Consider the following 12,535-nt stretch of genomic DNA (forward strand, 5'->3'; position numbering starts at 1 on the left):
CCCTCTTTCTTCTTTTTTTTTTTTTTTTTTTTTTTTTTTTTTTTTTTTTTTTCTATCACAAGGGTGCGTCGGATGGCGAGTTCCCTTTTTTTGTCTTGCGTGGCCTTGCTGCCGCTTGGTAGAGTGGAGTGCCTTTGGGCCGGCCGGAAGGGCTCGGCCACCAGCAAAGGCACGCTCCGGCTTCTCTACAGCTCGAATGAACCTTTCGCCTTTTACTAAAGATTTCCGTGGAGAGGAGCATTTACGAGTTCGATCCAATTTTTGGACAGCCCTTCCCCTCAGGGAGGGGCTCCACCTTGAGTTTAAAAGCAGAACGAGCACAGAAAGGGCGGTCGCCCCCGTTGGAGCCCGTCACCTTTCCTTCCTTCCTTCCTTCCTGCCCTCCTACCCCTCCGCCCGCCCGAGAAGCAAGTACCACGACTGCTGCGGCGGGCGGCCGCGCCCGGGGCGTTTGGCTAAAACCATTGTGGGCATCGCTTCTCGGCCTCTTGGCTCAGATCATGTGTAGTATCTGTTCTTATCAGTTTAATGGTCGGATACGTGGCTGAGATAGGGGCGTCTCCCTTAGAATCTATTTTAAGGAAGCGGGAAATGGAAAATGGGCTTGCTCCGTCCAAAGAACGCATCGACCCGGTATTGCAGTACCACCGGGAGTTTTGGAATGGACTGGGTTATGGCTATGGAAATGGAAATGGTTTTGGATGCACAGTTTTTGGAATGGACTGGGATAAGAGATTTGATTATGGATTATGGATATGGTTGTGAAAAAACCGATTTGAATTATGGAAAGGACTGGAGCAGAAGATTTTGGATTTTGGATTTTGGGAAGATTTGCATATTTGGTTTTGAAAGGGACAGGCCGCTTGGTAGATATGGATTTGGATCATGGAAGGGAGTCGACCGCCAGAAATGGCACACTCTGGATACAGAATGGACAGGAAGAAATCTTTGGCATTTTACTAAGGATTTCTGTGAAGTAGATTCGGAATACGAAATGGAATGGATTGGAAGACAGACATTCCCCTCAGGGAGGGGCTCCACCGGGGACTTGGGACCTCAAACAATCTTTCGTCTTGATCGTGTACTTCCTGCAGCGGGGGGCAACTACGGGCTGTCCAAAAGGAAGGTCTTCCTTCGTTCCTTCCTTCCTTCCTCCCTCCGCCCTCCCGAGAAGCAAGTACCACGACTGCTGCGGCGGGCGGCCGCGCCCGGGGCGTTTGTCTAAAACCATTGTGGGCATCGCTTCTCGGCCTCTTGGCTAAAATCAAGAGAACAGATCTGTTCTTATCAGTTTAATATCTGATACGTCCCCCATAGGGGGACCGTCTATATTAAATGGATTTTTGGAAGCGGGAGATGGAAGCGGGGCTTGCTCCGTCCACTCCACGCATCGACCAGGTATTGCAGTACCTCCGGGAACGGTGCCCATTTCTCAGAAAGGTCAAAAGAGAGAGAAGCGAAGAGAGAGAGAGAAGAGAGAGGACTTCAGAGGAAAGGGAAGACCTTTCTCGTCACCCTGCATTTACAAAGAGAGTGCGACGTGGTAGCGAGTTGCGAGTTCGAGGAGAACAAGGATGCGAGCATCGAGGGGAGATGGAGAGCCACCCTCCCTCCCACCCTCCCCTTTCCTGGGACGCGCCGTTTTGTCCCGCCCTTTTCGTTCTTTTTTTTTTTTTTTTTTTTTTTGTTTTTTTTGTCAGATGTTCATATTCAGGCAGGCAGAGAAGGCCTAACGCACGCAGCAGGCCAGTTTAGCAGCAGCAGCAGCAGCAGCAAAGCGCCCTTTCGCCGGGGCGGAACGGCAGATGCGTTTTGGGAGGAGTTCCCTGTTTTTGTTTTGCGTGCGTGGCCTCGCTGCCGCTTGGCAGAGGGGAGGGCCTTTGGGCCTTTGGGCCTTTGGTCCGGCCGCAAGGGCTCGGCCGCCAGCAAAGGCACGCTCCGGCTTCTCTACAGCTCGAATGAACCTTTCGCCTTTTACTAAAGATTTCCGTGGAGAGGAGCATTTACGAGTTCGATCCAATTTTTGGACAGCCCTTCCCCTCAGGGAGGGGCTCCACCTGGAGTTTAAAAGCAGAACGAGCACAGAAAGGGCGGTCGCCCCCGTTGGAGCCCGGCACCTTTCCTTCCTTCCTTCCTTCCTTCCTTCCTCCCTCCGCCCGCCCGAGAAGCAAGTACCACGACTGCTGCGGCGGGCGGCCGCGCCCGGGGCGTTTGGCTAAAACCATTGTGGGCATCGCTTCTCGGCCTCTTGGCTCATCTCAAATGTAGTGTGGCATGACCGCATGCATTTTGAATATTTGCTGAGAAAGAGAAGGCGCTGGGAGTTGGATGCGATGGCAACGGGAAGAAGAATGCAGAATTTGATCCGGTTTCGATGGAGTGAGGAGTTGGTGAAACAGCTGAGAACCGTGGATGTTGGAGAGTGGAAGGATACGCCAGGTGGACGTGAATTTTTCGTGAAGGAAGTGCTGCTGAAAGGACTGAAGTTGGAGGTGAAGTCTATTTTTTGTTTTCAAAATTATGATAAGTTTTTTGATTTAGTTTTATGCAGTGAAGAATTGGCTCGGAGCGTCTGGGATAATTATCAGCGGAAGAAAAATGAAAGGCCTTTTTCTCTGTATGTTGGAGACCCTTTGTTTGCAAGAGAAGTTCGTCCATTATTTGTGTTTATGTACAACCCATATGTTGGTCAAGAGGATGTTGCACAGTACATTGGGAGAGTCTGTGATATTATTTCGGGACCTTTTAAAGTTCTTGACCCTGCAGGTATTTGGACTGGGAAATGGAAATTTTTCGTGAGGCTGAAGATTTGCAGTACAAAAGAGGGGGGTATAGTACACCCTCCGGGCCAGGTACAGATTGGGGGAAACAGGGGTTTTTTAAGCTACCCTGGGCAACCGAGGAGGTGTTTCAAATGTGATACGGAAGGACATGAGGCGAATGAGTGCCAAGTAACGTTCTGCCAAAAGTGTAGGAGGAAGGGGCATGAAGCAATGGACTGCAACACCCCAAAGAGTTGTAGCATGTGTGGATCCTTTGATCATTTGTATAGAGAGTGTGGTAAACGTGGTATGGATGAAGAGCATGCAAATGAGAGTGGTGATGGTGCAAAGAAAGATGGGAGTGGAAAGGGAATGAGTGGAGGTGGGAGTGGTGTGGATGGTGAGGGAGCAAAAGAGGGTGGTGATGGTGCAAAGAGAGATGGGAGTGGAAAGGGAATGAGTGGAAGTGGGAGTGGTATGGATGGAGAGCGAGCAAATGAGAGTGGTGATGGTGCAAAGAAAGATGGGAGTGGAAAGGGAATGAGTGGAGGGGGTAAAGGGGGTAGTGATGTAAGTAAGGAAGGTGGTGTGGAGAGTGGTGGGTGGGGGTATGAGTGGTAAGGAAGTGAAAGAGGGTGGAGGTGTGGGTGTAGGTGGTGGTGGTGAAGGTGATGGTGGGGCGGACAAGGTAGAAGAGAGTGAGGCGATGGAGGGAACGGAGATTGATTTAAAAAAAAAGCGGAAAGACAGAGAAGCTGGAGCCGGGAGCAGAAGTGAGGAGAGTTCCAGTGAGGGTGCAGTTGGTCCGAGCTGGTCGGAAAGTGTGGAAGAAGAGGAGGAAAGGAGGAAAAGAAGAACCGATCAGCGGAGAGAAAGGGAGGATGCTAAGGAGAAAAAGAAACGAGAAAAGGAGGAATACGAAAAGTTAACTTGGGGGGAGAAGATGGAAATAGAAGAGGAGAAGAAGAGGAAGAAAGGTGACAAATTCGTAGAGACCTCTACGTATAGACATACTTTAATGCACTGTTATTGTGAGAAAGAATTTAGAGAATTGATGATCTGGAACGAAAGGCTGAGGAAGGGACCGGCGACGGAAAGTGAAATAGAGAAGTTTGGAATTGAGAGGGATAAGATTTTGCAACGTGCTAGATGGAGGGCAGACATAGCAAGGAGGGAGGCGGAAAAGAAATAGAGGGATAGGGTTTTGTTTTTTGTTTTTTTTGCTGAAGTGTATATTTGTGTGATGATTATTTTAATGAAATGATATTGGTTGTGTATAGTGTTTTTTGTTTCCTTTGTTTTGAATAATAAAATAATGTAATTGGGTATTTGGGATTTTGTTCTGGGGTGAAAAGTAAGTTTTTGTTTGTAAATTTGCATATATGTAAAGTGAAGGTCTTTTCTTGTATTGTTAGAATATATGTTTAGTTTCTTAGTTACTGTTTTATTAGACTGTGTTGTTGTTTTGTAATGGGAATCAGGATTGTGTTTTGTTGAATATTTTGTTTTGTTAAAGTAAAGTAATGGTTTCTGTTTAGTTATTTTTGTATATGTAAGAGTTAGTTTTTGATTTGTGTTCAGTTTTGTAATTATAATAAGTGTTGTGTTTTTTGAATGTTTTTGTGTTGTTAATTGTTAAGATTAAATTTATTATAAAAATCAAATCTGTTCTTATCAGTTTAATATCTGATACGTCCCCCATAGGGGGACCGTCTATATTAAATGGATTTTTGGAAGCGGGAGATGGAAGCGGGGCTTGCTCCGTCCACTCCACGCATCGACCCGGTATTGCAGTACCTCCGGGAACGGTGCACAGTTCTCAGAAAGGTCAAAAGAGAGAGAGAGAGAGAGATAGAGCGAGCGAGCGAGCGAGCGAGCGAGCGAGAGAGAGCCCCACCCACCCTCCCTCCCTCCCTCCCCACCCCACCCTCCCCTTTCCTGGGACGCGCCGTTTTCCCTCTCTTTTCGTTCTTTTTTTTTTTTTTTTTTTTTTTTTTTTTTTTTTTTTTTTTTTTCATATTTCATATTCAGGCAGGCCTAACGCACGCAGCAGGCCAGTGTAGCAGCAGCAGCAGCAGCAGCAAAGCGCCCTTTCGCCGGGGCGGAACGGCAGATGCGTTTTGGGAGGAGTTCCCTGTTTTTGTTTTGCGTGCGTGGCCTCGCTGCCGCTTGGCAGAGGGGAGGGCCTCTGGGCCTTTGGGCCGGCCGGAAGGGCTCGGCCACCAGCAAAGGCACGCTCCGGCTTCTCTACAGCTCGAATGAACCTTTCGCCTTTTACTAAAGATTTCCGTGGAGAGGAGCATTTACGAGTTCGATCCAATTTTTGGACAGCCCTTCCCCTCAGGGAGGGGCTCCACCTGGAGTTTAAAAGCAGAACGAGCACAGAAAGGGCGGTCGCCCCCGTTGGAGCCCGGCACCTTTCCTTCCTTCCTTCCTTCCTTCCTTCCGCCCGCCGAGAAGCAAGTACCACGACTGCTGCGGCGGGCGGGCCGCGCCGCGGGCGTCAGTGGCGCCCGGGGCGTTTGGCCAAAACCATTGTGGGCATCGCTTCTCGGCCTCTTGGCTCGGATTAAGTATGTGGCATGACCGCAGCTTTTTCTAAATAGAGAGAAAAGAGAAGGTGATGGCGACCGGAGACTACATGTCGGCCCCCTCGGCGCGACTTCTGAATACAATACGTTTCATTGGAAGAGAAAAGGATGGAGTTCAGTTCACCATGACAAGAAGGAGCTTTGCCAAGGACATCATTTTTGAATTCCTGGGAGTTACAGCGGCGCAGATCTATTGCTACCGGGACTTTCCACTAAGGAGTACCTATGAAGTGACTTTCGCGGGGGACTACTTATGCGAGGAAGCATGGACCAAGTGCCTGGAATCAAAGGACATCTCTCCGATTTCAAACTTCAGAGTGGAGCCACTGTTTGCAAGCCGGGTGAGAACCGTGACAGTGTGCATGCAGAACCCTTATACTAAAGAGCAGGACATTCGGCGATTTCTGACTAAATACTGCGATGTTTTAGGTGCTGGAGTAAGAGAGATGGACTATGATGGTATGTGGAACGGGAATAGAAAATACACTGTCCGTTTTAAGAGGAAAATAGGAGGGTTTGAATGTCCCCCAGCATCCTTTTATATCGGTGGTGTTAAGGGATATCTGTATTATTATGGACAACCCAAAACCTGTCGAAAATGCGGAGAGCAGGGACATATTGCAGTAATGTGCCCTAATATCTTCTGCAGAAATTGTCTAGAGACGGGACATGAGGCAAAGGAATGTAAAAAACCCAGATCCTGCAACCTGTGTGATTCCACTGAGCACATGTTCAAGGACTGCCCTTACCGACACAAGACTTACGCTGAGTCATTTCGTGACGTTGAGGAGGTTCTAGAAGAAATTGCACCTACCTGTGCTGATGGGGGCGCTGTTTCTGAAGGCGCTGTGCAGGAGAATCTTCCAGTGACTACAACGGCGGCTGCGATGGAGGAGCCTCTGGCTGTTGGGTTGGAGCCTCCCGCTGTTGAGGACCCTGTGGCAGGAGTGTCTGGAAAAGAAAAAAGGGAAAAAAAGAAGTCAGTTACTAGTGTTGAGAACTTACCTGAAGCTATGGCGACCGACGAATCATCTCAAGGTACGGTGATTTCAGATACACCTGTTGGGGGCACAAAACAATGGGGAGACACAGAAGAAAGTGACGAGATGGGTTGGGAATTGGTGGGAGGAAAAAGAACGACAAAGAGGAAATTAAACCAGGAGGGTTTGGAAGGTGACAACAAAGTCTGCGTAATTGAGACATCCAACAGCTACGAGTGTTTGGAAAATGAGGAGGTGGGAGAGGAAGAAGTCTCAAGTGTCGAGCCGTCTTCCATAGAGAGCTCCCCGTTGGTGCCATCAGAAGTGGATAGTGAGGAGAACAGCGTGGATTCCCAGCTCAATTACTTGAGTGACTCAATGGTGGACAACATGAAGAAAACGACAATGTTCCAGAAGGGTGGTAAAGAAGATGGAACATAAAAAAAAAATGTATTTCAACGTGTTTTCAGTCAACACTAGGGGCATGAGAGATGTTGGTAAGAGGGCTTCCTTGTTCTTTTCTCTCAGGTCTTTGGACTTTCAAGTCTGTTTTTTGCAGGAATGCCACCTGAAGAATTCAGAGGACATTGAACGCTTTAGTAAGGACTGGAAGGATGGTGCTTCAGTATGGAGCATTGGTAATGTACATTCAGATGGGGTGGGAATATTATTTAAAAATACCAGGTTTGTCATTGAGGAAACAAGAGTGATCATACCAGGCAGATTAATGTATACAGATGGCAGGCTCAATGATAGAAAGCTTAGCCTGGTGAATATGTACGCACCTACATTAAAAGGGACAAGGCTGGACACATTTAAGCACTTACCTAATATTCTATGTACCAATCGCACAGTTGTAATGGGTGGGGATTTTAACACATGTTTTGAGGGTGACTATGACTTTTCTGCACAGTATTTAATAAAGGTATTGGGGGATTATGATTTGGTGGATGTGTATAGGAGACACAATAAAAAAGGTGTAGGGCATACATGGAGAAACTCAAGAGGAGCGAGTAAAAGGTTAGATTACTTCTTTATATCTAAAAATATTAAGATCTTGGATTTCTTCATGTATCCCAACTGGTTTTCAGACCATGATACAATTGGGGCTTCTATTGAAATTAAGGGGGAGGACATAGGTAGGGGGTATTGGAAATTGAATATGAAAGGGTTAGAGTGTGATGAATTCAGGCACGAATTTAAGATCTTTTATAATACATGGAAAGATATGAAGTGGGCTTTCGGAACCATTGTTGATTGGTGGGAGATGGTAAAAGTTAAAATAAGATAGTTTTGCCAAATATACAGTAAAAGGAAAAAGAAAGAGGAGAGACATTTTGAGAGAAAATTACAAAAAGAATTAGAGATCATGCATTCTAAAATAAACGAGGGGAAAGAGGTTAGTTTAGAAGCATATAACAACATTAAAAAGGAAATACAAAATAACATCGAAAAAAAGGTTAAGGAATTTACATTTTTGGCTAAAGTAACAGAAAAAGAACAAGACGAAAAATGCTCTAAATTTTTTTTTCAAAGTATTAAAGGAAAACAAAGGAAATGTGTAATTTCTGAATTAGAAACAGGGACAGGGAAAATCAATAAAAGAGAGGACATCTTAAAGCATGCTCAGGAGTTTTATCAGGAACTTTTTAACAAAAGGGAAATAGATCACACAAAAGCAGAGGAATTGTTGAACAATATAGACCAGAAGTTAAATAACGATGAGAAAACACTTCTGGAGCAAGAGATAACCAAATGTGAGATAGAGACGGCATTGAAGTCTTTGAAAGCTGATAAAACTCCTGGGTGTGACGGGTTACCAAAGGAATTTTATGTTTGTTTTTGGGATATTTTAGGAGACGATTTAACTGAGGTGTACAGAGAGATTTTGGTGGATGGAGAGATGCCAGAAACCATGAAGACAGGGATAATAAGTCTGATATATAAAAAGGGAGATAAGAACCTGCTAAAAAACTGGAGGCCTATTACCCTGTTAAATGTAGATTATAAAATCTTGGGTAAAGTAATGACCAATAGACTAAAAGCAGTGATGCCCAGTCTAGTTAATGAGGACCAGACTTGTGGGGTTAAGAATAGGTCCACAACTTACAATTTACAATTAACTAGGGATGTCATCAGCTGGGTAAAAGAAAGAGACTTACCTCTGTGTCTGTTGAGTGTTGACCAGGAGAAGGCTTTTGATAGGGTCAGCCACGAATTTCTGTTTTCCGTTCTAGAAAGAATGAATTGTGGAACCTTTGTAAAGTGGATTAGAACGATGTACAACAAAGCAACTAGCAAGGTGCAAATTAATGGGTTTCTCAGTGAACAGGTAAGGCAGGAAGGGGGGGTGAGGCAAGGGTGTCCGATGTCACCATTATTGTATGTGTTGTGTATTGAGCCTTTGGCAAACTTAATAAGAAAAGATAAAGATATAGATGGGGTTCATATCCCAGGGAGTAAGGGGAAAAGGGTCAAGATTGCACAATACGCAGACGACACAACTTTGTTTTTATGTTCAGATTGGGCCATAGATAGAGCAATCTTGTTATTAAAAACATACGGAGAAGCTGTTGGGTCAAAAGTAAATTTGGAGAAATCGTGCATGATGTTCTGTGGTAAGTGGGAAGGGAGGACGGACAGCAGGGGAGGTATAACTGTGTGCAGGGAAGGGTTAAAAATCTTGGGGGTGCACTTTTTTCAGAAGGATGGGATAAAGAAAAATTGGGAAGAGAAAATTGAGAAAGTTAAAGTAAAATTAAATATGTGGAAATGTAGAAGACTGACCATCAGTGGGAGAATTCTAGTAATAAAAACAGACATAGTACCAGCACTAGTTTATTTGGCACGGGTGTTTCCTATTAACGCAAAAAATAAAATAATACTAACTAGGTTAATGTTTTCTTTTGTATGGGGCAATAAATACGAAAGTGTGAATAGGGAATTGATGTATGGGAAGGTGGCAAAGGGAGGAAGAGACATTCCGTGTTTATCTGTAAAATTGGATTGTTTTTTTTTAAATCAAATATGCAAAACACTGCTGAAGGGAACAGAGCACAAGTCTTTTTATTTTACTCGGTTATGGTTTGGAGCAGTTTTAAGAGGGATAATACCCTGGGACAACACGGTCCCAAACGCTGAGACAAGGCCAGAACACTACATGTACGCATCAGTCTTTTTAAAAATGCAAATAAAAGAAATAGAAAGGGATGTTTTGTTAAACCATAAAAAAATGTATGAAAAGATAAGAGAGAGATGGGAAGGAAGATATGAACACAATCTTAAATTAGTAAATTGGGAAGGCATACAGCCAAAATGGTTAGGAAATGAGTGCAAAGATTTGGGGTGGCTGTGTGCTCTAGATAGATTGCCAGTAAAGGAAAGACTGTATAGGCATCAATGTGCGGTAAACGCAGAGTGTCCAAGGTGCAAAAAGGAGGAAACAGTCTTACATGTGTTCTGGGACTGCACTTTTGCAAAGGTATTTTGGGGAAAATGTAGCAATCTTATTAGTTTGTTTTGTGATATAATTTTGAATGGGAAGGTTATCTTGTATGGGGAGGAGGTGATAAAGCTGCCAAAAGAGAAATTTAGAGCAGTATGGCTTATTATTAGTTTGGGGAAGGTGGTATTATGGGAGAAAAGAAATTTGTGTATTAAAAAGAAAAAAGATAAAACAGAACCGACAGAAGCCTATTTTTTGTTTCTTTGGAAGATAAAAGATGTAATTAAAATGGACAAACACATGTATGGGGATGATTTTTGTGAAAATATTTGGGGAAGGGTAAGGTCTGTTTTGAATTGTTAATTACGTGATTGTGTTTATTGTTTGAGTATTTATTGTTTGAGTATTTTCTAATAAAAAAAAAAAAAAAAAAAAAAAAAAAAAAAAAAAAAAAATTGTTCTTATCAGTTTAATATCTGATACGTCCCCCATAGGGGGACCGTCTATATTAAATGGATTTTTGGAAGCGGGAGATGGAAGCGGGGCTTGCTCCGTCCACTCCACGCATCGACCCGGTATTGCAGTACCTCCGGGAACGGTGCCCATTTCTCAGAAAGGTCAAAAGAGAGAGAGAGAGCGAGAGAGAGAGAGAGGAGAGAGAGAGAGAGAGAGAGAGAGAGAGAGAGAGAGAGAGAGAGAGAGAGAGCCCCACCCCCCCCTCCCTCCCCCCCTCCCACCTTTTCCTGGGACGCGCCGTTTTCCCGCTCTTTTCGTTCTTTTTTTTTTTTTTTTTTTTTTTTTTTTTTTTTCTATATTTCATATTCAGGCAGGCCTAACACACGCAGCAGGCCAGTGTAGCAGCAGCAGCAAAGCGCCCTTTCGCCGGGGCGGAACGGCAGATGCGTTTTGGGAGGAGTTCCCTGTTTTTGTTTTGCGTGCGTGGCCTCGCTGCCGCTTGGCAGAGGGGAGGGCCTTTGGGCCTTTGGGCCGGCCGGAAGGGCTCGGCCACCAGCAAAGGCACGCTCCGGCTTCTCTACAGCTCGAATGAACCTTTCGCCTTTTACTAAAGATTTCCGTGGAGAGGAGCATTTACGAGTTCGATCCAATTTTTGGACAGCCCTTCCCCTCAGGGAGGGGCTCCACCTGGAGTTTAAAAGCAGAACGAGCACAGAAAGGGCGGTCGCCCCCGTTGGAGCCCGGCACCTTTCCTTCCTTCCTTCCTTCCTTCCTTCCTCCCTCCGCCCGCCCGAGAAGCAAGTACCACGACTGCTGCGGCGGGCGGCCGCGCCCGGGGCGTTTGGCCAAAACCATTGTGGGCATCGCTTCTCGGCCTCTTGGCTCCGATCATGTGTGGGTGTAGAGTCACAGCACTGGTCGGAGCTTGGCTGAGATCAAGGCGTTCCCTTAGAATCTAGGTTAAGGATTCAGGAAAATGAAAATGAAAATGGAAAAGAAAATGGATTAGAAATGGTCACTGGAGTTTTGGAATGGACTGGGTTATGGCTATGGAAATGGAAATGGTTTTGGATGCACAGTTTTTGGAATGGACTGGGATAAGATTTTGATTATGGATATGGATATGGTTGTGAAGAAACGGATTTGAATTAGGAAAGGACTGGATGAAGATTTTGGATTTTGGATACAGTGATTTGCATAGATGGTTTGAAAGGGACAGGATGAAGATATGGATTTGGATCATGGAAGGGAGTCGACAAAGAAATGGATTTGGATACAGAATGGACAGGAAGAAGATTTGGATTTTGGAAGGATCTGGAAGTAGATTCGGAATAGAAATGGAATGGATTGGAAGAAGACATTAATGGATTGGACTGGGTTATGGGTTTTGGATGAAGATTTTGTAGGAATGGATTTGAACGGTTTGGACTTTTGAATGGACTGGGTTATGAGAACAGGTTTTTTGTGTAAAGGTTTTGTGTGTTGGTTTTTGTGAATTTTTTGTGATGTTTAAGTGAAGATGTTATTTTGGGATTTGTTATTTGTGTTGGGAATATAATTAATAAAAAAAAAAAAAAAAAAAAAAAAAAAAAAAAAAAAAAAAAAAAAAAAAAAAAAATCTGTTCTTATCAGTTTAATATCTGATACGTCCCCCATAGGGGGACCGTCTATATTAAATGGATTTTTGGAAGCGGGAGATGGAAGCGGGGCTTGCTCCGTCCACTCCACGCATCGACCCGGTATTGCAGTACCTCCGGGAACGGTGCCCATTTCTCAGAAAGGTCAAAAGAGAGAGAGAGAGAGAGAAAGATAGCGAGAGAGAGAGAGCGAGCGAGCGAGAGCGAGCGAGAGAGAGGAGAGAGAGAGAAAGCCCACCCACCCTCCCTCCCCCCCCCCCCCCCCCTCCCCTTTCCTGGGACGCGCCGTTTTCCCGCTCTTTTCGTTCTTTTTTTTTTTTTTTTTTTTTTTTTTTTTTTTTTTTTTTTTTTTTTTTTTTCATATTCAGGCAGGCCTAACACACGCAGCAGGCCAGTGTAGCAGCAGCAGCAGCAGCAGCAAAGCGCCCTTTCGCCGGGGCGGAACGGCAGATGCGTTTTGGGAGGAGTTCCCTGTTTTTGTTTTGCGTGCGTGGCCTCGCTGCCGCTTGGCAGAGGGGAGGGCCTTTGGGCCTTTGGGCCGGCCGGAAGGGCTCGGCCACCAGCAAAGGCACGCTCCGGCTTCTCTACAGCTCGAATGAACCTTTCGCCTTTTACTAAAGATTTCCGTGGAGAGGAGCATTTACGAGTTCGATCCAATTTTTGG

At 45.1% G+C, this 12,535-nt stretch overlaps 6 non-coding genes and 4 pseudogenes across 6 annotated transcripts; all 10 read left to right on the forward strand.

Moving 5' to 3' along the window:
- Nucleotides 1-171: 171 nt before the first annotated feature.
- On the forward strand, nucleotides 172-289 carry LOC121311862. The gene has a single exon (XR_005949565.1). It is a non-coding gene; the product is annotated as a U5 spliceosomal RNA (small nuclear RNA).
- A 183-nt stretch (nucleotides 290-472) lies between these two features.
- LOC121311870 lies at nucleotides 473-667 on the forward strand. The gene has a single exon (XR_005949569.1). It is a non-coding gene; the product is annotated as a U2 spliceosomal RNA (small nuclear RNA).
- A 571-nt stretch (nucleotides 668-1,238) lies between these two features.
- Nucleotides 1,239-1,432, forward strand: LOC121311860. The gene has a single exon (XR_005949564.1). It is a non-coding gene; the product is annotated as a U2 spliceosomal RNA (small nuclear RNA).
- Nucleotides 1,433-1,933: 501 nt separating this feature from the next.
- Nucleotides 1,934-2,051, forward strand: LOC121311863. Its single transcript, XR_005949566.1, has one exon. It is a non-coding gene; the product is annotated as a U5 spliceosomal RNA (small nuclear RNA).
- Nucleotides 2,052-4,402: 2,351 nt separating this feature from the next.
- LOC121311867 lies at nucleotides 4,403-4,581 on the forward strand (annotated as a pseudogene).
- Nucleotides 4,582-4,995: 414 nt separating this feature from the next.
- LOC121311864 lies at nucleotides 4,996-5,113 on the forward strand. The gene has a single exon (XR_005949567.1). It is a non-coding gene; the product is annotated as a U5 spliceosomal RNA (small nuclear RNA).
- Nucleotides 5,114-10,181: 5,068 nt separating this feature from the next.
- LOC121311868 lies at nucleotides 10,182-10,387 on the forward strand (annotated as a pseudogene).
- A 410-nt stretch (nucleotides 10,388-10,797) lies between these two features.
- LOC121311865 lies at nucleotides 10,798-10,915 on the forward strand. The gene has a single exon (XR_005949568.1). It is a non-coding gene; the product is annotated as a U5 spliceosomal RNA (small nuclear RNA).
- A 919-nt stretch (nucleotides 10,916-11,834) lies between these two features.
- LOC121311869 lies at nucleotides 11,835-12,007 on the forward strand (annotated as a pseudogene).
- Nucleotides 12,008-12,441: 434 nt separating this feature from the next.
- Nucleotides 12,442-12,535, forward strand: LOC121311866 (annotated as a pseudogene; the record flags this gene model as incomplete).

Source organism: Polyodon spathula, unplaced genomic scaffold (genome assembly GCF_017654505.1).
Source record: "Polyodon spathula isolate WHYD16114869_AA unplaced genomic scaffold, ASM1765450v1 scaffolds_3338, whole genome shotgun sequence".
Taxonomy (NCBI): domain Eukaryota; kingdom Metazoa; phylum Chordata; class Actinopteri; order Acipenseriformes; family Polyodontidae; genus Polyodon; species Polyodon spathula.